This window comes from Panthera onca, chromosome C1 (assembly GCF_046562875.1).
Source record: "Panthera onca isolate mPanOnc1 chromosome C1, mPanOnc1 haplotype 2, whole genome shotgun sequence".
In the NCBI taxonomy this organism is placed as follows: Eukaryota; Metazoa; Chordata; class Mammalia; order Carnivora; family Felidae; genus Panthera; species Panthera onca.
The window spans coordinates 89,535,323-89,557,179 of NC_138346.1; the positions used below are offsets into that span (position 1 = coordinate 89,535,323).

Genomic DNA, 21,857 nt, shown 5'->3' on the forward strand with positions numbered 1-21,857 from the left:
CTCTTATTGGCAGAACTTTCCACAGCAAAACTTGAAAACTTGTGTTGTCTTCTGGCTAGAAGCCTGGAAAAGGAAAGGAGGACATATTTGGTTCCTTATCTTTCTCTGCCATGCATTTATTTTCCCTGCTACCCATCCCAACTTGTTGGTCAACTACCAGTGCTGACTCATTGCTTAACATTGGTGGGAACTGGTGAAAGGGGTACAGTGATACAGAGATAGCAAGGGTCTTATTTGAATTAATCCCTTTGTAAACTGACCTCTCTATGAGCATGACAAGTCTTTAAAATTTACTCTCTTGAGGAGTTTAGGTATGTGTGTCTGTATGTTTGTGTGTGTGCATGTGCAAGATTTTGGGGAGTTTTCTGTTAGATCTAATTTAATTTCCCTTGGACAAAGTGTATGAGATTTTATGCTTGTGACTTTGCATTCTGAATATCCAGTTCATATCCATTTTGTTACTGTTTGAGTCCTTGTACCCAGCTGAGCTACGTTGTACTGGACAGAAGACATTCCTATGCCAACATTCTCTCCTGTGTGGTCTACACAATAATCTGAAAAACATCTGCCCTGGTAAACTCTGGGAATACAGATATAGTGCAAATCAATCACCACTTAGCTTTTTCAGATATAAAACTTTCTCAGGCATGAGTTATGTGCATTTGGGAAAACTGACAATTGAGAACTCAATTCAAAGATCTCTCAGGGGTGCCTGCATGGCTCAGTTGGTTGAGTGTATGACTATTGATTTTGGTTCAGGTCATGATCTCCTATTTCATGAGATCAAGCCCCAAATCGGGCTCCACACTAGGTATGGAGCCTGCTTGGGATTCTCCCTCTCCCTCTCTGTCTCTGCCTGCCCCCTCAACCCCCGTTCTTCTCATTCTCATTCTCTTTCTCTCTCTCTCAATAAATAAATATATTAATGAATGAATAAATAAATAAATAAATAAATAAACATTAAAAAAGTCACATGGAAGCTCCATCACTAGAGTTGAGGTGAAGGGCATTCCTTCAATCTCTCTTTCCTATAGCCTTGGGAGATTGAAGGGCAAGGACTAGAGAATTACAGAAAAGCAGCCTCTCCAAAGTTCTCTTCCCTTTACATTGTCTTCCCTTTACACCATTCATCCTGTTGAGGTCCCCAAGAGCTGTGGAAACAGTTCTGATATAGTTCTTTGTAAAATATGAGAACTGTTTTTTTTTTTTTCTCACACTTGCTTTGATTTTTTTCATCATTTTGGCTCATATTCCAACCTTTAATTTTAACATCCCATTACAAATGTCACAGTGAGTTACTATTGCTCCTAATTTTGCAACCAAATTGCCGATGTTCTAATAGTCATTAGGCAGTTGTCCAAATGACACCTGGGGAATAAAAAACAATAGTAAGACTGTTTTGAAACTTCATTTAAACATACAGGTGATAACAAATAATATTTTCACTTACCTTTATGCTCCTAGTTCTTTTTTTCATTATTTTATTTTAATATCACTTTTGTTCTTTTTATTTGAAACACTTTAAGCATTTTGCAAGGCTTAGAATTATGTCTTTTCAAATTAAAAAAGTGTTTAAAAATAAGAATAAAAGCTCTTGAGAGGTTCCAAGACAACACTTTCCCTAGACAAGAGGTACAAGAGCACCTCTTCACCTCTCATCATTTTTCTCCAATTGTAACATCTCAAATGGCACTTTTGCTTATCATTTATATTTTTAAGTGTAGGGAGTACTAGGTGTGGCGTGATTTCTAAAATGTTATATTTCTGGCCATTGAACAATATCATCTGAGTTAATTTTCTGTCCAAATTCTCCAGAATCACAAAATACATAGACATTAAAATTATTTCCAGTCATAGACAGCACTGGCTCTCCAGATAAATGAAAACATTTCTTATTTGCTGTGTATCGCAAGTCATAGAACTGTTGCTAATAAATAATTTCCATTGCATATACTATTTTACGTTATGCCAAAGAGAAAATTATGTCACTTTTGGATACCACAGTCATGATTTGTGAAGTGAACAAAACTAGAGTACCTAGCCATGAGTATATATATTCTATACCCTCTTTACCACTGATTAGTTTGATGATGAGCATTACCAGATATATTGAAATATATTTAGAGTCAAAAATATTAGATTAAATGTGACTCACATTAGTTATTTGGTATCATATAGACAAAAATCTTTAGGTAATGGATCGTTTTCTCTTTCTTTTTTTCCTAACAAAAATGGTTGAATTAAATGATATTCTTTTGGTCTATCTAAAAATGGCTACAAATTTTATTCTGAACCTCTGTATTTTTCTTCTGATAAACTCTAGCCATTTTTATAACTTTATTTTTAAAAATAATCTTTATTGCATCATAATTTGCATACAGTAAAATTAACCTTTTTAAACATTTTTTAATGTTTAGTTATATTTGCGAGAGAGAGAGAGAGAGAGAGAGAGAGAGAGAGAGAGAGAGACAGTGTGTGAATGGGGAAGGGGCTGAGAGAGGGAGACACAGAATCTGAAACAGGCTCCAGGCTCTGAGCCATCAGCATAGATTCTGACACAGGACTTGAACTCATGAGCCGTGAGATCATGACCTAGGTCGAAGGCAAGATGCTTAACTGATTGAGACACCCAGACGCCCCAAAATTCAACTTTTTTTAAGGGAGTAGTTCAATGTATCCAGATGAATAATCATCACCACAATCAAATTAGAATATTTTCATCTCCCCACAATGTTCCCTCACATTCCTAAAAACTAATAGTCTAATTTCTATTCTGCTCTGTTTTTTTTTTTTTTTCTGTAGTTTTATCTTTTCTTAAATGTCAGAAAAAAAATGATCATATAGTGAATAGCTATTGAGTTTGGCTTTCATCTCTTAGATAATTATTTTGAGATTTCTCCATGTTGTTGAATATATCTATTAAATTTTTTGTTAGGTTATATTATGCTGTATGGATGTACCCCAAAATTTTTATGCGTTTACCAGTTGAGGTTCATTTGGGTTGTTTCAAGTTTAGTCAGTTATGAAGAAAGCTATTATAAACACTTGTGTATAGTACACTGTGTAGACATGTGTTTTTGTTTATACAAGTGGATTGCCTGGTAATATGATAAGATCTTGTATAACTTTATAAGAAACTACTAAACTGTAAACTGTTCAGTCTTTCCAAACTATTTTTCAATGTGGCTGGGTAATTTTGCTTTCCCAACATCAAGTGTGAGAGTTCCAGTTTTTCTGCCTTTTCACCAATGCACAGTATTATCAGTCTTTTCATTTGAACTATTGAGGTAGATATTGATAACTCATAGTTTTATTTTGAAGGTTTACACATCAAGGTTATCTTCGCGTCGGATTCTATTGATACCTGTACCTCTTCTGTTGGTCATTTTATCTCAGTGAGTTAGGTGTATGGATTTTGTTCTTATTATAGTTAGTTACCTTTGGTAAACTTTCATATCTCTCCAGTGATGGGTTGATACTACCTTGTGCTTTATATGGAGATTTGAGTATGCCTGCTCATTCCTCAGCTTTTAATACTCCATTCTCAGCTGCCTTAATGCCTTTGTCTGCACTCTCACCTTTCCCTCAGTGAGATTATTGTGATATGTTACTAAGTGAGAAACTCCTGGGGCGTGGAAGAGGGGTTCTCCATTTTCTTGGTTCAGTTTTGGTCTTAGGTATCTGGGGTTTTGAGGTGAGTCTTCCTGTGCCTCTTCTCCCTTAGCAGCCAGTGTCCACCATGTGCTGTGGGAATGCTTGGCCTGGAGATGATGTTCTGCTACAGCCCCAGAGTGGCAAACACCTGTGTTGTTTGTTTGTCTGGGTTTTGTTTGTTTATTTGGTTGTTGTTTTGTTTTGTTTTTGTATCTAGGAGGAAACAGCTTTGCTTCCAGGGGCAAACAGCTTTGTTTCTCCTGTTCCATCAACATCAGTGTACCTGTGCTTTGGACCTGTGGCAGTAGAGATTCTTACCTTTCTCCAAGACTAGTGTTGCTTGTTGTGAGTAGCAAAGTTATGGTAGGACCAAGGGTGGTATGACTCCTCCTTCAGGTTCCCTGTGGCTTTGGCTTCTACCCCTCCCTCAAGGGCAGCTAATCTTTTTTTTTTGATTTTTTTTAACGTTTATTTATTTTTGAGACAGAGCATGAATGGGGGAGGGTCAGAGAGAGGGAGACACAGAATCTAAAACAAGCTCCAGGCTCTGAGCTGTCAGCACAGAGCCCATCGCAGGGCTCGAACTCACAGACCGTGAGATCATGACCTGAGCCGAAGTCGGCCACTTAACCGACTGAGCCACCCAGGCGCCCCAAGGGCACCTAATCTTGATAACTCATTTTACGTTTGAGGAAGGAAAGCTTTCCTTCCCCCTTTCTAATGGCAGGTGGTTTTTGTTTCTATATACCCTTCACAGTCAGTAGAACTTTTGTCCTGCTTCTAGGAGTGGGAAAGTCTCTCTCCCCATCCCCAGTGGTTTAAGGAATTTCTTTTTATGAGAGAAAAATCTAGGGGATAGAGTGGGTTTCATATATGTGAGACACATAAGGATTTCTCTCAGGTTTCCTGCTATGCCTTCAATATTTTTCATGAATTCAGTGAAAGAAATTTCTTGTGCCAGTTTCCCAGGTATTCTAAATTTTCCCTTTAAACCAAACTTAGTTTTAACAATTCTTTACCATTTTGGCTTTCTTAAAATTCTATTTTTATGGCACTTTGCTTTTCCTCCTATGCTTTGCCAATGGTATGACACTTCATTGGTCTCATTTTTTCCTGAAAGAGGCCTATCACTCTGGATTTTTCATCTTGTTGCCTTGGGATCTCAGCTTTTATTTGGACCCGAGGAAAGTTATGATCTTGCAGATTATTGGACTTTCACTTATTGTGTTTCAATATTCTTTTGTAGCTTTCTTCATCCTCAACAAAGGCCAATTCTATATGTCTATAATTCATTAATGCAAATGGGAATTTTAAGAGCAAGACTGAAATATTTTTAAAAACTGCTTTGTCTCTCTTTACCTTAGCATTAGAAGTAATTCTTAAAAATACTGACTACTACTTATGAATACATGTGAATGCCTTGTGATATTTTTAAACATTCACAGTTTACACACACACAAACATTCACTTGATGCAAAAAGATTTGTGTTTTAACTTTCAGTAAGCTCATTTTGTATTTCTTTTTAACCATAAAAAATATATATACTAAAAGTATTGATGGGAGTTTACACGTTGCAAAAAGGAAAAAATAGCTTAAAACATTATGTTATCAGGAAAAAATTATGTTGGAGTGCCTGGGTGGCTCTTTCAGCTAAGTAACCAACTCTTGATTTTGACTAAGGTCATGATCTCACGGTTGTAGGATCAATCCCCGCATCAGGCTCTGCTTGGGATTCTCTCTCTGCCTCCCCCCGCCCCACTTGTGTGTGTGCGCGTATGTGCTCTCTTTCTCTCAAAGTAAATAATTAAACTTAAAAATCTTTTATTAAAAAGATGGTACAGGATGATATGATTAAAGGCTATCTGAAAATCTGATTCTTATTATTGGCCAGATTTCCATTCATTTATCTACATTAAACATTATTTAATTACCAAAGATCTGCTAGATAGCAGGCAAGGTATTCATCTAGAATTATGATTGCCATTCTTAAAGAATTTGCATTCTAGTTGAATGCATGTGTCATATTACAAATGAGTCAAAGGAGCAAGCAGAAAATTAAGCCAGACTTTGCCCTCTATATTCATAAAAAGCAATGGAAAATATTAACAAAAGAAATTGATAACAGCAATGAAAAATTGAAAGGTATTCATGAGTGATTAGAAATAATGAGAAATTTCTAGCTAGAATGCAGATTGGACTATATTGACCAGAGAGCAAGGAACCATAGCCTAAAACATCACAGGTATAAACTTCAAATATAAGAGTTGAAAAGGAGAACGTTATGGTCTTAAAAACCAAAAGAGATGAAAAAAGCCTTAAGGCAATGTTTAAAGCAGTTTAGTAATTACGTGAATTAAAAACAGTGGTTCCAGGTCAATCCATCGCCCCTGGCATTAATTATACCCCTAAAAAGCACACACAAAGAAGGGGTTGGGTTGTGTCTACTCATTTATGGGGGGAAAAAAAAAAGAGTTCTACCTCCAAAGCATACGAAAATAAAGCTTAAAGAGCACAAAAAATTTAAAATTTAGGAAAAAAAATATTTTATGGTTTTGGGGTATGGAACATTTTTTAAGACATAAAACCCAGAAACTATTAAATAAATTTAATATATTTATAAATATATATATAATATTTAAATTTATTTATTAAATCAATATGTATAAGCTTATAAATCAAGTTTATGTATATGTGTAAGCTATATAAATCAATACATATAAGCTTATGTATAAGCTTATATATATTAAATAATATATAAATAGAAGCTGTGTAAAAATATTTTATTTTTTATGACAAGGGACATGATAAGCAAGTGAATACAGAAAATAAACTAAGCAAAAGTCTTTAGAGCATATATATCAGAAAAGTGATTATTTTACTGAATAAAAACAACGTCAGAAAAAAAAATTAGTCAAGGTAATTCATAAAAGAATACAAATTTCCTAATTAGGCACATAGAGAGATGCTCAACATTATACTAATCATGAAAGTCTAAATTAGCACAATAATATATGACTTTTCCACTTGTATAAGAATAAAAATTAAAAGACTGATAATAGGTAATATTAATGACATAATAAGAAAATAAAATATTTTCTACACTATTGGGTAAAATGTAAATTGTTACAGTGGCTTTGAAGTATTATTTGGTAATATCTATGAAAATCAAATTACTTGTAATATTAAGCCCAACAATCCCATGATCAGTTATTTATCCAAGTAATGTGTACACATGCATAAAAATGTACATTACTTGTAATAACAATAAAATTGGAAATAACATAGATGTTCACCAAAAGAGGTATGATGTATTTTTGCTATGAATGATAGTAAGTAATGGTTAAAATGCATGAAGTAGAAATATATCCTTAAATGAACAAACTCTAAGATAAACTGATAAGTAAACAAAGTGAGTTGAAAATACTTTTCTGCAGGCAGACTAATCCTATTTATATGAATATATTAACTTTTTAAGAAAGATGAGAAAACTTTATAGTGACCATCTTTAGGGAGGGCCATGTGAATTATTTTACTCACATATGACTGTACTTATAAAGTATGTACAACATGAAATGCATTCATATCTCCCCTTTTTTGGCAAAATAATTTAATGTTTAAAAAGGTAAATGTTACATGGGGTGCCAGGAGAGGGAGTACTCAGCATTGGATGGATTGATTAAGCATTGGACTCTTGATTTCAGCTCAGGTCATGATCTCAAGTTTCCTGGGTTCTGCCCCTGCGTTGGACTCTACACTGACAGTGTGGAGTCTGCTTGGGATTCTCTCTCTCTCTCTCTCTCTCTCTCTCTCTCTCTCTCTCCCCCTTCTCTCTATCCATCCCCCGATCCCTCTTTCAAAATGAATAAAGTTACAAAAATAGTAAACATTACATTTGACACACAAACCCTAATTTTAATTTTTTAATAATATTTAAAATGTTGATTTTATATATGACAGAGAAAGAGAACAAGGGGGATGGTGCTGACAGAGGGGGAGATCTGGAGGGGCTTGAACTGGCAAACTGCGAGATTATAATGTGAGCCAAAGTCAGAGACCTAACCAACTAAGCCATTGAGGTATCCCCAAAAGGTCATTTTATTTTTTTTAATTTTTTTTAATGTTTATTTATTTTTGAGACAGAGAGAGACAGAGCGTGAATGGGGGGAGGGTCAGAGAGAGAGGGAGACACAGAATCTGAAGCAGTTTTCAGGCTCCAAGCTGTCAGCACAGAGCCCAACGTGGGCTCGAACTCGTGAACCACAAGATCATGACCTGAGCCGAAGTTGGACACTTAACCGACTGAGCCACCCAGGTGCCCCCAAAATATCATTTTAAAAACTGTTCTGGGGCACCTGAGTGGCTTGGTTGGTTAAACATCCACCTAACTCTTGGTTTCGGCTCAGGTCATGATCTCAGGGTTTCATGAATTGCAGCCCCATCAGGCTGTGCGCTGGCAGTGTGGAGCCTGCTTAGATTTCTCGCTCTGTTTGCCCCTTTCCTCGCTCATGCTGTCTCAGTCTGTCTCAAAATAAATAAGTCAACCTAGAAATTTAAAAAACCGTGTTCTGAATGTGTCTCACTGCCTGAGGCATCTGTAAGTGTCCACTATTTCCATAAAAACCAGGCATAGTTTCTTCTTGTGCAAAAAGGCAGTGCACATTCCTGCTTCTTGGCAGAGAGGAGTTTTCATACCCATTGTCTCCCTACAGGGAGTCTCAGACAGTCCGTCTGAGATAGATGTTTCACTCTCTCTTCTTGCCTGACAGAAGCCCAGTACTGAAATGCCCAGCATGGGACAGAGAATGCATGAACATGGTGTTACTGCAATACACCCTGCCTTCATTGCTGTCCCCACACCCCCATCTAGGTCTCTTGATGGCACTAGACCAAATTTTTCTATTTTAAAAGAAAGCAAATATCACAAAATAAATACAGTTATGGGTGAGTGGATTTAAAACAAGAGGAGTTTCAATACAACTAGTGAAATAATGATTACTTTTTTTCACGTTAATGTAAGTTAGTCTCTTCAACCATGGATAAAAACAAACAAAAACAGCCCTAACTGTTCATCTTCCTCTTAGATGGATGTTGTTCTAGTTTAGTTTGCTCTTTGCCTACTAAGTAATTCCCCCAAATTTCATACCATTGAATTTTTTCCTTTTATATTACATGAGGGATTTTTTTTCTAACCAAATGTATGTTTTATTGTTGTCTAGTTGTGCTATAAACTTTTCTTCTTATACCTCCATAAAATCCATCTACTTCAGTTATGACTTAATCAGTTATTTAAAAAATAGTTTCAGGACTAATTTCTTTACCTAAACATATTGTTTTCGCAAGTCCTATATAGTATTTCACATTGAGACTGCTTCAAGGATTATACAGTTAAAATAAAAATTTATCTCATAATTACCTTTTAAAAAGTTTCAAGGTAGAATACTGACTCATACATTTAAAGTAGTAAGTAGAGAATTAAAATGATCGAAATTCTCAATTTCAGATAGCAAAGTAGTGGTCTTCAATTCTGAAATTTGCCAAATATTTTATTATTTTTATTTCTTTTAATATATATATGTATATATACATATATACATATATATATGCCATTATATATAGCCCCCATGTTAATGATTATTTTGACAAAATTTGTAGTTTCAGTACTTAATATTTTAAACCAATTTAAATGTGATCTGATTGTGAAAATATTTATTGTATTATAATAGTAGCATTTACTTAAACTCCTAATATGTACCAGACATTTCATTGTAAATTATTCTGGATCCTTTTAATATGAAATTTATTTTCAAACTGGTTTCCATGCAACACCTAGTATTGATCCCAAAAGGTGCCCTCCTCAATGCCCATCACCCACTTTCCCTTCTCCCCCTCACCCCCCATCAACCCTCAGTTTCTTCTCAGTTTTTAAGAGTCTCTTATGGTTTGGCTCCCTCCCTCTCTAACTTTTTTTCCCTGCCCCTCCCCATGGTCTTCTGTCAAGTTTCTCAGGATCCATATAAGAGAAAAAAAATATATGGTGTCTGTCTTTCTCTGTATGACTTATTTCACTTAGCATAACATTCTACAGTTCCATCCACATTGCTACAAAAGGCCATATTTCATTCTTTCTCATTGCCAAGTAGTATTCCATTGTATATATAAACCACAACTTCTTTATCCATTCATCAGTTGATGGACATTGAGGCTCTTTCCATAATTTGGCTATTGTTGAAAGTGCTGCTATAAACATTGGGGTACAAGTGCCCCTATGTATCAGCACTCCTGTATCCCTTGGTAAATTCCTGGCAGTGCTATTACTGGGTCATAGGGTAGATCTATTTTTAATTTTTTGAAGAACCTCCATACTTTTTTCCAGAGTGGCTGCACCAGTTTGCATTCCAACTAACCGTACAAGAGGGTCCCCGTTTCTCCACATCCTCTCCAGCATATATAGTCTCCTGATTTGCTCATTTTAGCCACTCTGTCTGGCGTGAGGTGATAACTGAGTGTGGTTTTGATTTGTATTTCCCTGATGAGGAGTGACAATGAGCATCTTTTTATGTGCCTGTTGGCCATCTGGTTGTCTTCTTTAGAGAAGTGTCTACATGTCTTCTGCCTACTTCTTCACAGGATTATTTGTTTTTGGCGTGTGGAGTTTGGTGAGTTCTTTATAGAGTTTGGATACTAGCCCTTTGTCCGATATGTCATTTGCAAATATGTTTTCCCATTCCATCGATTGCCTTTTAGTTTTATTGATTGTTTCCTTTGCAGTGCAGAAGCTTTTTGTCTTCATGAGGTCCCAATAGTTTATTTTTGCTTTGAATTCCCTTGCCTTTGGAGGTGTGTCATGTAAGAAATTGCTGCGGCTGAGGTCAGAGAGGTTTTTTCCTGCTTTCTTTCTAGGGTTTTGAAGGTTTTCTGTCTCACATTCAGATCCTTCATCCATTTTGAGTTTATTTTTGTGAATGGTGTAAGAAAGTGGTCTAGTTTCATTCTTCTGCATGTTGCTGTCCAGTTCTCCCAGCACCATGTGTTAAAGAGACTGTCTTTTTCCATTGGATATTCTTTCCTGCTTTGTCAAAGATTAGTTGGCCATACTTTTGTGGGTCTATTTCTGGGATTTCTATTCTATTCCATTGGTCTATGTGTCTGTTTTTGTGCCAATACCATGCTGTCTTGATGATTACAGCTTTGTAGTAGAGGCTAACGTCTGGGATTGTGATGCCTCCTGCTTTGGTCTTCTTCTTCAAAATTACTTTTGTTATTTGGGGCCTTTTGTGGTTCCATACAAATTTTAGGATTTCTTGTTGTAGCTTTGAGGAGAATGCTGGCGCAATTTTGACTGGGACTGCATTGAATGTGTAGATTGCTTTGGGTACTATTGAAATTTTAACAGTATTTATTTTTCCAATTCATGAGCACAGAATGTTTTTCCAGTTCTTTGTATCTTCTTCAATTTCTTTGATAAGGTTTCTATAGTCGTCAGCATACAGATCTTTTACTTCTTTGGTTAGGTTTGTTCCTAGGTATTTTATGATTCTTGGTGCAGTTGTGAATGGGATCAGTTTCTTTCTTTGTCTTTCTGTTGCTTCATTATTGGTGTATAAGAATTCAGCTGATTTCTGTACATTAATTTTGTATACTGCTACTTTGCTGTATTCATGTATCAGTTCTAGCAGACCTTTGGTGGAGTCTGTCAGGTTTTCCATGTATAATATCATATCATCTGCAAAAAGTGAAAGCTTGACTTCCTCTTGGCCAATTTTGATGCCTTTGATTTCCTTTTGTTATCTGATTGCTGTTGCTAGAACTTCTAACACTATGTTAAACAACAGTGATGAGAGTGGACATCCCTGTCTTGTTCCTGATCTCAGGGGGAAAGCTCTCAGTTTTTCCCCATTGAGGATGATGTTAGCTGTGGGCTTTTCATAAATGGCCTTTATGATGTTTAAATACGTTCCTTCTGTCCCAACTTTCTCGATGGTTTTTATTAATTAAAGATGCTGAATTTTGTCAAATGATTTTTCTGCATCAATTGACAGGATCATATGGTTCTTTATTTTTTCTTTTATTAATGTGATGCATCACGTTGATTGATTTGCGAATATTGAACCAGCCCTGCAGTCCAGGAATGAATCCCACTTGATTATGGTGAATAATTCTTTTCATACGCTATTGAATTCTATTTTCTAGTATCTTTTGAGATTTTTTGCATTCTTATTCATCAGGAATATTGGCCTGTAGTTCTCTTTTTTTTTTTTTGCTGGGTCTCTGTCTGGTTTGGGAATCAAAGTAATGCTGGCTTCATAGAATGAGTCTGGAAGTTTTCCTTCCCTTTCTATTTTTTGGAACAGCTTGAGAAGGATAGGTATTATCTCTGCTTTAAATGTCTGGTAGAATTCCCCAGGGAAGCCATCTGGTCTTAGAGTTTTATTTGTTGGGAAATTTTTGATAACTGATTCAATTTCTTCACTGGTTATGGGTCTTTTCAAATTTTCTATTTATTCCTGTTTGAGTTCTGGAAGTGTGTGGGTGTTTAGGAATTTGTCCATTTCTTCCAGGTTGTCCAGTGTGTTGGCATATAATTTTTCATAGTATTCCCTGATAATTGCTTGTATTTCTGAGGCAATGGTTGTAATAACTCCATTTTCCTTGATGATTTTATCTTATTGGTTCATCTCCGTTTTCTTTTTGAGAAGCCTGGCTAGAGGTTTATCAATTTTGTTTATTTTTTCAAAAACCCAGCTCTTGGTTTCATTGATCTGCCCTACAATTTTTGCAGATTCTATATTATTTATTTCTGCTCTGACTTTTATTATTTCTCTTTTTTTGCTGGGTTCGGGGTGTCTTTGCTGTTCTGCTTCTATTTCCTTGAGGTGTGCTGTTAGATTTTGTATTTGGATTTTTCCTGTTTCTTGAGATAGGCCTGGATTACAATGCATTTTCCTCTCAGGACTGCCTTCGCTGCATCCCAAAGCGTTTGGAGTGTTTTATTTTCATTTTCATTTGTTTCCATATATTTTTTGATTTCTTCTCTAATTGCCTTGTTGGCCCATTCATCCTTTATTAGGGTGTTCTTTAACCTTCATGCTTTTGGAGGTTTTCCAGACTTTTTCCTGTGGTCAGTTTCAAGTTTCATACAAAGCATTGTGGTCTGAAAGTGTGCATGGTATGATCTCAATTCTTGTACACTTATGAAGGGCTGTATGTGACCCAGTATGTGATCTATCTTGGAGAATATTCCATGTGCACTCAAGAAGAAAGTATATTCTGTTGCTTTGGGATGCAGAGTTCTAACTATATTTGTCAAGTCCATCTGATCCAACATATCATTCAGGGCCTTTGTTTCTTTATCCATTGGTGTAAGTAGGGAATTAAAGTCCCCTGCAGTTACCACATTCTTACCAATAAGGTTGCTTATGTTTGTGAATAATTGTTTTATATATTTGGGGGGGTCATATTTTCGTTGCATAGACATTTAAAATTGTTAGTTCTTCCTGATGGATAGACTCTGTAACTACTATATATTGCCCTTCTTCATGTCTTTTTACAGCTTTTTAATTTTTTTTTTCTTAATGTTTATTTATTTTTGAGAGAGACAGAGACAGAATGCTAGTGGGTTAGGGGCAGAGAGAGAGTGAGACACAGAATCCGAATCAGGCTCCATGCTCCAAGCTTTCAGCACAGAGACTGACACAGGGCTCGAACTCTCGAGCTGTGAGATCATGACCTGTGCCAAAGTCGGACACTCAACTAACTGAGCCACTCAGGTGCCCCCCTTTTACAGCCGTTAATTTAAAGTCTAGTTTGTCTGATATATGTATGGCTATTCCAGCTTTCTTTTGACTTCCAGTAGCATGATGGATAGTTCTCCATCCCCTCACTCTCAATCTGAAGGTATCCTCAGGTCTAAAATGAGTCTCTTATAGGCAGCAAAGAAAAGGGTCTTGTTTTTTTTTATCCATTCTGATACCCTATGTCTTTTGGTTAGTCCATTTACATCCAGTGTTATTATTGAAAGATATGGGTTTAGAGTCATTGTGATGTCTGTAGGTTTCATGCTTGTAGTGATGTCTCTAGTACTTTGTGGTCCTTCTAACATTTCACTCACAGAGTTCCCTTAGGATTTCTTGTAGGGCTGATTTAGTGGTGATGGATTCCCTCAGTTTTTGTTTGTGAAAATGTTTATCTCTTCTTCTATTCTGAATTATAGACTTGCTGGATAAAGGATTCTCAGCTGCATATTTTTTCTGTTCATCACATTGAAGATTTCCTGCCATTCCTTTCTGGCCTGCCTGTTTTCATTAGATAGGTCTGCCACTAGTCTTGTTGGTCTCCCTTTGTAGGTTAGAGCCTATTTATCCCTAGCTGCTTTCAGAATTTTCTCTTTATCCTTGTATTTTGCCAGTTTCACTATGATATGTTGTGTAGAAGATCGATTCCAGTTACGTTTGAAGGGAGTTCTCTGTGCCTCTTGGATTTCAATGCGTTTTTCCTTCCCCAAATCAGGGAATTTCTCAGCTATGACTTGTTCAAGTACACCTTCAGCCCCTTTCTCTCTCTCTTCCTCTTCTGGAAATCCTGTTATATGGATATTGTTCTGTTTGATTGCATCACTTAGTTCTCTAATTCTTCCCTCATACTCCTGGATTTTTTTATCTCTCTTTTTCTCAGCTTCCTCTTTTTTCCATAATTTTATCTTTTAATTCACCTATTCTCTCCTCTGCCTTTTCTATCCGTGCTGTGTCCGCCTCCTTCTTATTTTGTACCTCATGTTTTTTAGGTCCTCATGACTATTTCTTAGTTCCTTGATCTCTGTAACAATAGATTCTCTGCCCTCCTCTATGCTTTTTTCAAGCCCAGGGATTAGTTTTATGACTATTATTCTAAATTCTTGTTCTGTTATATTGCTTAAATCGTTTTTGATCAACTTGTTGGCTGTCACTACTTCCTGGAGTTTCTTTTGAGGAGAATTATTCTGTTTTGTCATTTTGGGTAGTCCCAGTGGTATCTCCAAACTGCAGGGTACTTCCCCTGTGCTGTTGGGAGAAACTTGTGTTGGTGGGCAGGGCCGCAGTCAGACCTGATGTCTGCCCCCAGGCCAACATTGGGTCCACAGTGAGACTGGTGTGTACCTTATCTTCTCCTCTCCCAGGGGCAGAGTGGAGTGGTATGGCCCCTGTGTGGGCTGTTTGCACACTGCCAAGCTTGTGGTGCTTCTTTGATGGGATCTGGTGTATTAGTGAGGGTGCAGGGGTGGATTCGCAATGTGCACAGGGGCGAGAAGGGCAGACTTAGATCACTTTGCCATCAGTGGTCCCCTGCAGGAGGGGCCCTGCAGCACCAGGAGGGAGGCAGACCTGTTGGAGGGATGGATCCACAGAAGCACAGTGTTCGGTGTTTGCGTGGTGCAAGTAAGTTTGGTGACAGGAACTGGTTCCCTTTGGAATTTTAGCTGGGGGATGGGAGAGGGAGATGGTGCTTGCCAGCACCTTTGTTCCTCCTTGGAGCTCTGTCCTTCCAGGACTCAACTACTCTTCCTCCTGGCATCCTCTTGCCCTTCCCGCTCTCTGAGAGCAGAGCTGTTGACTTTTAGCATTCCAGATGTTAAATCCCCATGGCAGAACTCATAGAGTGCGGCCCCTCCACTTTTGCAAGCCAGATTCCGGGGGCTCTGCCATGCCCAGCGGGCTGCCCCGCCATTGCTCTGGCTCTCTCCTGCCAGTCCGTGTAGCACACACCACCTCTCTGCCCTTCCTATCCTCTTCCATGGGCCTTTTGTCTATGCTTGTCTCCAGAGAATCAGTTCTGCTAGTCTTCTGGTGGTTTTCTGGGTTATTTAGGCCAATGTGGGTGGAATCTATGTGATGAGCAGGGCGAGGTGAGCCCAGCATCCTCCTAATCTGCCATCTTCTGAGCATCCCTCCTAAGTTATTCTGGATCTTTAAACTTAACCTTGAAAGTAGGAGAATTTGTGTTTTTTACATGAGTTAGGAAGCTTGGTCTTAGGAGTTAAGGAATATTCTCTTATAACTCAATTAGTTATGTTATATGTTAGGATTTGGACCTGTTTCTCTGACGCTGAACTCCCAACTGCCATACTTTTTCTAACATGCCATAATACCTCCCTTCATTAAATTTGTTTAGTTTGGAGATGATTACAAACAGTTATAGAAATTTGGAAATGAACATGTCCTTGAAGATCATAATAACACACTGTAGAGTTTACATGAGCAGGTGCAGGAGTAGTGTCAAAGTGTCTGAGTTTGAATTCTGCTCCATACTTTATTAGCTGTGTAACCTCGGACAAATTATGTAACCTTTCCAAAGTTTTGTCAACTACATATGTGAGGTAGGAATAATAATTGTTGTCATTTGCTTTTAGAATCAGGAGCCATCATGTTTTTGCAAGGTACTTAGTACATGGTAGGTATAATATATGCATAGGATTCTCTAATTTTGCATGGGAAGACACATGGGTTCAGAGAGGCGGTGTCATTTGCCCAATGTCTAATGGATAGTTAGCATAGAATTTTAATCAATATCCCCAAGTTCCAATTTATATTCTTACACTCTTTCCACTATTTGGTATGTTGGACCATCACTTGTAAAATGCATAAATTCTGTGGCATGTGGGTGGCTCAGTCAGTTAAGTGACAGACTCTTAATTTCATCTCAGGTCATATCAGGCATGAGATGAGTCCTGTGAATGGGCCTCAGCGCTAGGAGTGGAGTCTTTCTCTGCTGACGCTAGGAGTGGAGACTTTCTCAGCAGTCTGGAGTCTGCTGAAGGTCCTCTCTCTGCCACTCCCCACTTGTGCACCCACACACTCCCTCTCAAAAAAATTAAGTAAGTTCTGCAGTAATAATTTTCTGGAAGAATTGTGAAATTCAGATCAACGTCAGCATGTAAATATATGAAGAAGAAAGCATCTTTCCTGGTAGATATTTCACTGTTTTGCCAGGAATTCTGGGGACTATAAACCAGATGAGATAGAAAAAAAAAAAGCCCTTTTGAAATGCGGCATGGTTTTTAGAAAATATCATCTGTGATCCAGAAGGATGTATTTATCACATAATTATTTCAAACTGTAAGCAAATTAATTGTAGAAAGGCAATCTGTTTCTTATTAAACAGCTCTTTAAAATGTTCTTGATATATTAGAACATTTATTGTAACATTTATAATAAATTTTCTATTCAATTTCAGAGATTTCCCCCCTTACTCTTTGCGGTTATGGTTGTTTCCATCTTTATTTATTTATTTTTGAGAGAGAGAGAGAGAGAGAGAGAGAGAGAGAGAGAGAGAGAAACCATGCACTCTTGAGCAGGGGAAGGGCGGGGGGGTGGGGGGGTGGTACAGAGAATCCCAGGGAGGCTCCATGCTGTTAGCACAGAGATTGATGTGGGGCTTGAACTAATGAACCAACCATGATATCATGACCTGAGCAGAAGCCAAGAGTCGACACTTAACCGATCGAGCCATCCAGTTACCCGGAACCCCTTACTGTTTGAATGAAGAGATACTGCTCTATAGTAGCAGAGTATGAATTATGCTTTATTTAATATAATTTACCTATTTGTAGGCTACTGATATTCCAAATTTTGTAACACATCAACATTACAGTGACAAGGAAGGAAAATATTTTTATTGACTTTTTATATTGAATAATACTTTTCAAGTAGTAAAAATTTTCATTTAGCATATTTATTTAAATTAAAAGTTTGCAAAATTTGCTTTTGATGCCTCTTAGAGTAGTGATGGCATATGTCAAACACTGAGATGTGAAACTTTTAGCCTGATTAAGTGATATGTCTCCATGTGAAAATCTGGGTATATATGTCTGTGTGATTTTTTTTTTTCTGTGATTTGTTTGATTTGTAGGTGTTATCTATAAAAATGTTTTCCATAATGCAAATATGAGTATTTTTAAGGATCTAGTAGTCAAACTAAGGATATGATATTTCTTCTAGGTATTCAGCAGTATATGAAAATACTGGGATGATATCATATTGAAACAATAGGAGAGTACTCTCACTAGAATTCTGGAATGAATAGGCTACCCACACATCTCCAATTATGTTTCTTCTTTCCTTTACCCAGAAAGAATATTACTTACTTTCATTCATTATTTTTTTTTCATTTTAGAAATATTTACTACCCCTTTATTACCAATGTCTACTAGGGGTTTTAAGCACAAATTATATTTCTACCTGCACTCATATTCTACAGATACAACTGGAAAAGATAGCATGTCCATAGTTCAGTAAACTTAACAGGACAGTAAGTGATACGTGTTAGGAATGAGATACAAATATAGTACTAAGGGAGTTCAGAGGATAGGTGAATTTTGCAGAGAGAAAGAAAACATTTGTGTAGCAAAGAGAATATTCCTATGGCCTTGCAAGATGGAAAGGAATTAGAAAGATGAAAAAAGAGAGGAAATGGAAAATAAATATGCACACAAATGGGAAAGTAAAATATGTATATGGGAGTGGGAAATGAGCTAACATTGCTAACTATTATTAAAACCTATTTTCATATGAACCTTATGTGTTATTTTATTTGACCTTCTCAAAAACCTAATAAAGGGAAGTCATAAAAATTCTTATAAAGGCTAAAATGAAAGCGAGCTCGAAAGTAAAGATGCCCTTTTTTCTCTGACATCAAAGCCCATTTTCTCCCCAAAACAGCACATCAATTAGGTAAAAGGAGTATAATCTAGCACAGATGCTTGGATCACAGGGCTTATAAAGGAGGTTAGAGGCAGATAATTGTGGATGGTCTTCTATATCAATGGGACGAAAATTGGAATTATTCATGAGGTGATGGTGAGCCATTCATTTATATATCCACCCAGACAAGCAGTATTTGTTGAGATCATGTTATAGATAGGCAATGTTCTAAGTCCTGGAGATACACCAGTGACCAAGTCAGACAGTGTCTTGGAAACAATATATTGGAAAATATCTTGAAAATGAAGGTTTCATACATGACTAAAATAAGGTAAAAAATAACCATAAGCTCTTGTAAATATTTTATTGTTGAACAGAATTTACATTTATTTCCTAGATTTACAATGGAAACAAGCTTATGGTATCTCTATCCCAGACCACTTTTATACTAGACTCATAAACTAGAATAGGAAACTGTTACATGTTTTTTGCCTGTCCCTCTTTCTCCAAAAAGAAACAGGAATGATGACTACTTCATACCTTCCTTACACATCTATTCTCTTTTCTCTTTCTTTTTCTCTTAAACATCTTTTCTCTGTATCTATTAACTTTTTTTTCCTTCACTATTCTTATGTAAATGGAGAATCAAAGTTCTCATCAAATTATGCATTTCAGCTCTCAGTTTTTTATATACAAAACAACAAATTAGCTGTCATCTAGTGTAATGTGCAATATTTAGATAACTTGCATGAATATATTGCAGTGGCATTAGCATATTTAATGTGTGGGGACAGTCTGATAGCTATATGAAATATTTTAATGCACATCTGTTTTCTTCTTTGATTTGTACACATCTGCCTCCCAAGGATCTCAGTGTGTTCCTGGCACCAGAATTAACACTTTTATCTCTGTTACCAAAATGAATTTTGATAAAGCTTTATTGTACATCAAAGAAGAATGTGCATATTTTGAGTCAGAGTTACCTTGATGTTTTAGCTATTAGGGTTTTTGTAACTTGTCCCACAAAGAGTAATTTAAAATTGTAAAATATAGCTATTATTTCAAGTTTAAACAAGTACCCTTTTTAGAGATGAAAAAGATATCTAGAGATATTCATGGGAAATAAACCATTCTGAGACGAATACTTCCAAATATTTGTCACTGATTAACCATGAAAAAATTAGCTTTTCTCTCTTTATTTTACATGTATGGAATTCCAATAAAATGTAAGCCAGTCTGAAACTACATATTTGAAAAAATTATAGTCGTTTATATTTACTGCAAAATAACTAGTCATACAGCTGTACTCTACTAGGTATAGATACCTAATTTATTATTCTTAGTAAATTTTGCCAAAAAAAATTACAAAGAACTCTTTGTTTAATGGCAGGAAATTCATATTTTGGGAAATTGAAATGGATTAGAAAGAGTTTGAGAAATATCACTCACTTTAAAGGTAAAACTTCAACCGTGTAGAGCAAGAGTAATTGTGTCTTCCACAGGACGTTTGGTAATATCTGGAATCATTGTTGGTTGTCACAACTGGGGAGGGAGGTGTTCCTGGAATTAGTAGAGAGAAGCTGGTGTGCTAAATGTCATGCAATGCGCAGGACAGTCCCTCATGACAAAGAATTATGTCTAGATTGTCATCAGTGCCAGTTTGAGAAACCCTGTCATGGAGGATGACAGGGAGTCAACCTGGCACCATCGTATAAGTGTCAAAAATATAAATTTAAAAAAATGAGACTTTAGTTAATTACTCACAGCATAGCAGACAGCATGAGCGTAAGCATAGTGGCACTCTTCCCTGTCCCCAGGTCTCACAGGGTGAAGTCATGACCCCACATGGGTGCTGAGCAAGCAGTGAATTGTGACATAGTTGAGAGTCCCATGGCCTGGTGATCAGTACCTTTAGAGCAAAGAGCCAATTTTGTTCCAAACAGAAAGTTCCCTAGTTTCTCTGCTTTGTAGAGTAAACAGTTATTCAGTTGTAACCGTGTACTTTCCTTGATTTAGTTGCCTAAGTAACTAGCTTTAGAAAATGTTCAGTGTGAGAAGACAAAGAAGCCTTAAATTCAGCACATTCAGCAAGAAAGTTCAGGGACACTCAAGATCCCTTGAGGACTGCCTCTCCCAATACCCCCAGATAAGACCCTGGAAATAAGCACAAGTCATATCAAGGACTCATTTATCTCTACTGTTCATGAGCCTTTTACATATAACTACCTGAAGAATCTTCCACCTAAGGACTTTTAAATTCATAGAGAAAAAAACTGAACACCCTGGGTGTGGTGCAACCACAGGGCACTCACATATGTAGTAGTTACTTGTGTCTGCAATGCTGTTCCACCAGGTGTCCCCATGTGTCTCTCCTGTACCTCTCAGAAGTCTGTGTTTATAGATTACTTCCTCACTTAGCCTTTTCTGGTCACCCTATCTAAACCCATTATCTATACATATTCCTGGCCCGAAGGGATTCCCTTATCCTTTTTCTTAGGTTACTTTTAGTAATTATCTTAGACATATTTTGCTTGTGTGTTGCCTTGCTGCAAATACATAAGCTTCAAGATATCAGAGGTTTGGGTCACATGGGTGGCTCAGTTGGTTAAGGGTCCAACTCTTGATTTTGGCTCAGGTCATACTCTCACATTGGTGAGATCAAGCCCCGTGTCGGGCTCTGCTCTGATAGCACAGAACCTGCTTGGGATTCTCTCTCTCTCCTCTCTTTCAGCCCTTCCCCTGCTCATGCACCAATTCTCTCTCTCAAAATAAATACATAAACATTAAAAAAAAGATGTCAGAGGTTTTAGTTTCACTCATTAACAGATCCTTAGTGCCTGGCTAAATGGAAGCTGTACAACAAACTTTTACTGAATAGGTTCTTTACTTTGGCTATCATTACTTTTAAATAGTAACTAAGGTTATTACACAAAGTTAAGAGCGATTGAAGAATGATTCTTTTTTTTTATTCTAAAATGGGGAACAACATAGGGGCACCTGGGTGACTCAATTTGTTAAGTGACTGACTCCTGGTTTCAGCTCGGGTCATGATCTCAATTTGAGACCGTTGTAGGGCTCTTTGCTGACAGTGCAGAGCCTGCTTGGGATATGTTCTCTCTCTGTCCTCAAAATAAATAAACAAACTTAAAAATTAAAAACACTTTAAAAAAGAAAATGAAGAAAAATAAGATCCATCATTATTTTTTTCATCAGTATTATCTGAAGTTATTTTGGTGTTTATGGATATTGTTCTTATAATGAGTTTCCCTGATAATTCTTATTTTGTTTTAATTTTATTTTTTAAATTTACATCCAAATTAGTTAGCATATAGCGCTACATTGATTTCAGGAGTAGATTCCTTAATGCCCCTTACCCATTTAGCTCATCCTCCCTCCCACAACCCCTCTAGTAACCCTTTGTAGCAATCTTGTAAAATTGTACATATTCTTCTGATTCATTTGAACTTCAACAACATTTTTAGTGAAAAAATTAATTACAATTTTTATCGAATCCACATGTAAGAATCATC

At 36.8% G+C, this 21,857-nt stretch overlaps 1 protein-coding gene and 1 long non-coding RNA gene across 4 annotated transcripts in view; one reads left to right on the forward strand and one right to left on the reverse strand.

Moving 5' to 3' along the window:
- Window positions 1-21,857, forward strand: part of LRP1B (LDL receptor related protein 1B) — a 1,899,539-nt gene that overhangs the window by 1,111,467 nt on the left and 766,215 nt on the right. The window lies entirely within an intron of this gene.
- LOC144617059 (uncharacterized) lies at window positions 1,279-20,151 on the reverse strand. Its single transcript, XR_013557075.1, has 3 exons — window positions 20,092-20,151; window positions 19,777-19,887; window positions 1,279-1,368 (listed from the first exon to the last, which is right to left on the reverse strand). It is a non-coding gene; the product is annotated as an uncharacterized LOC144617059 (long non-coding RNA).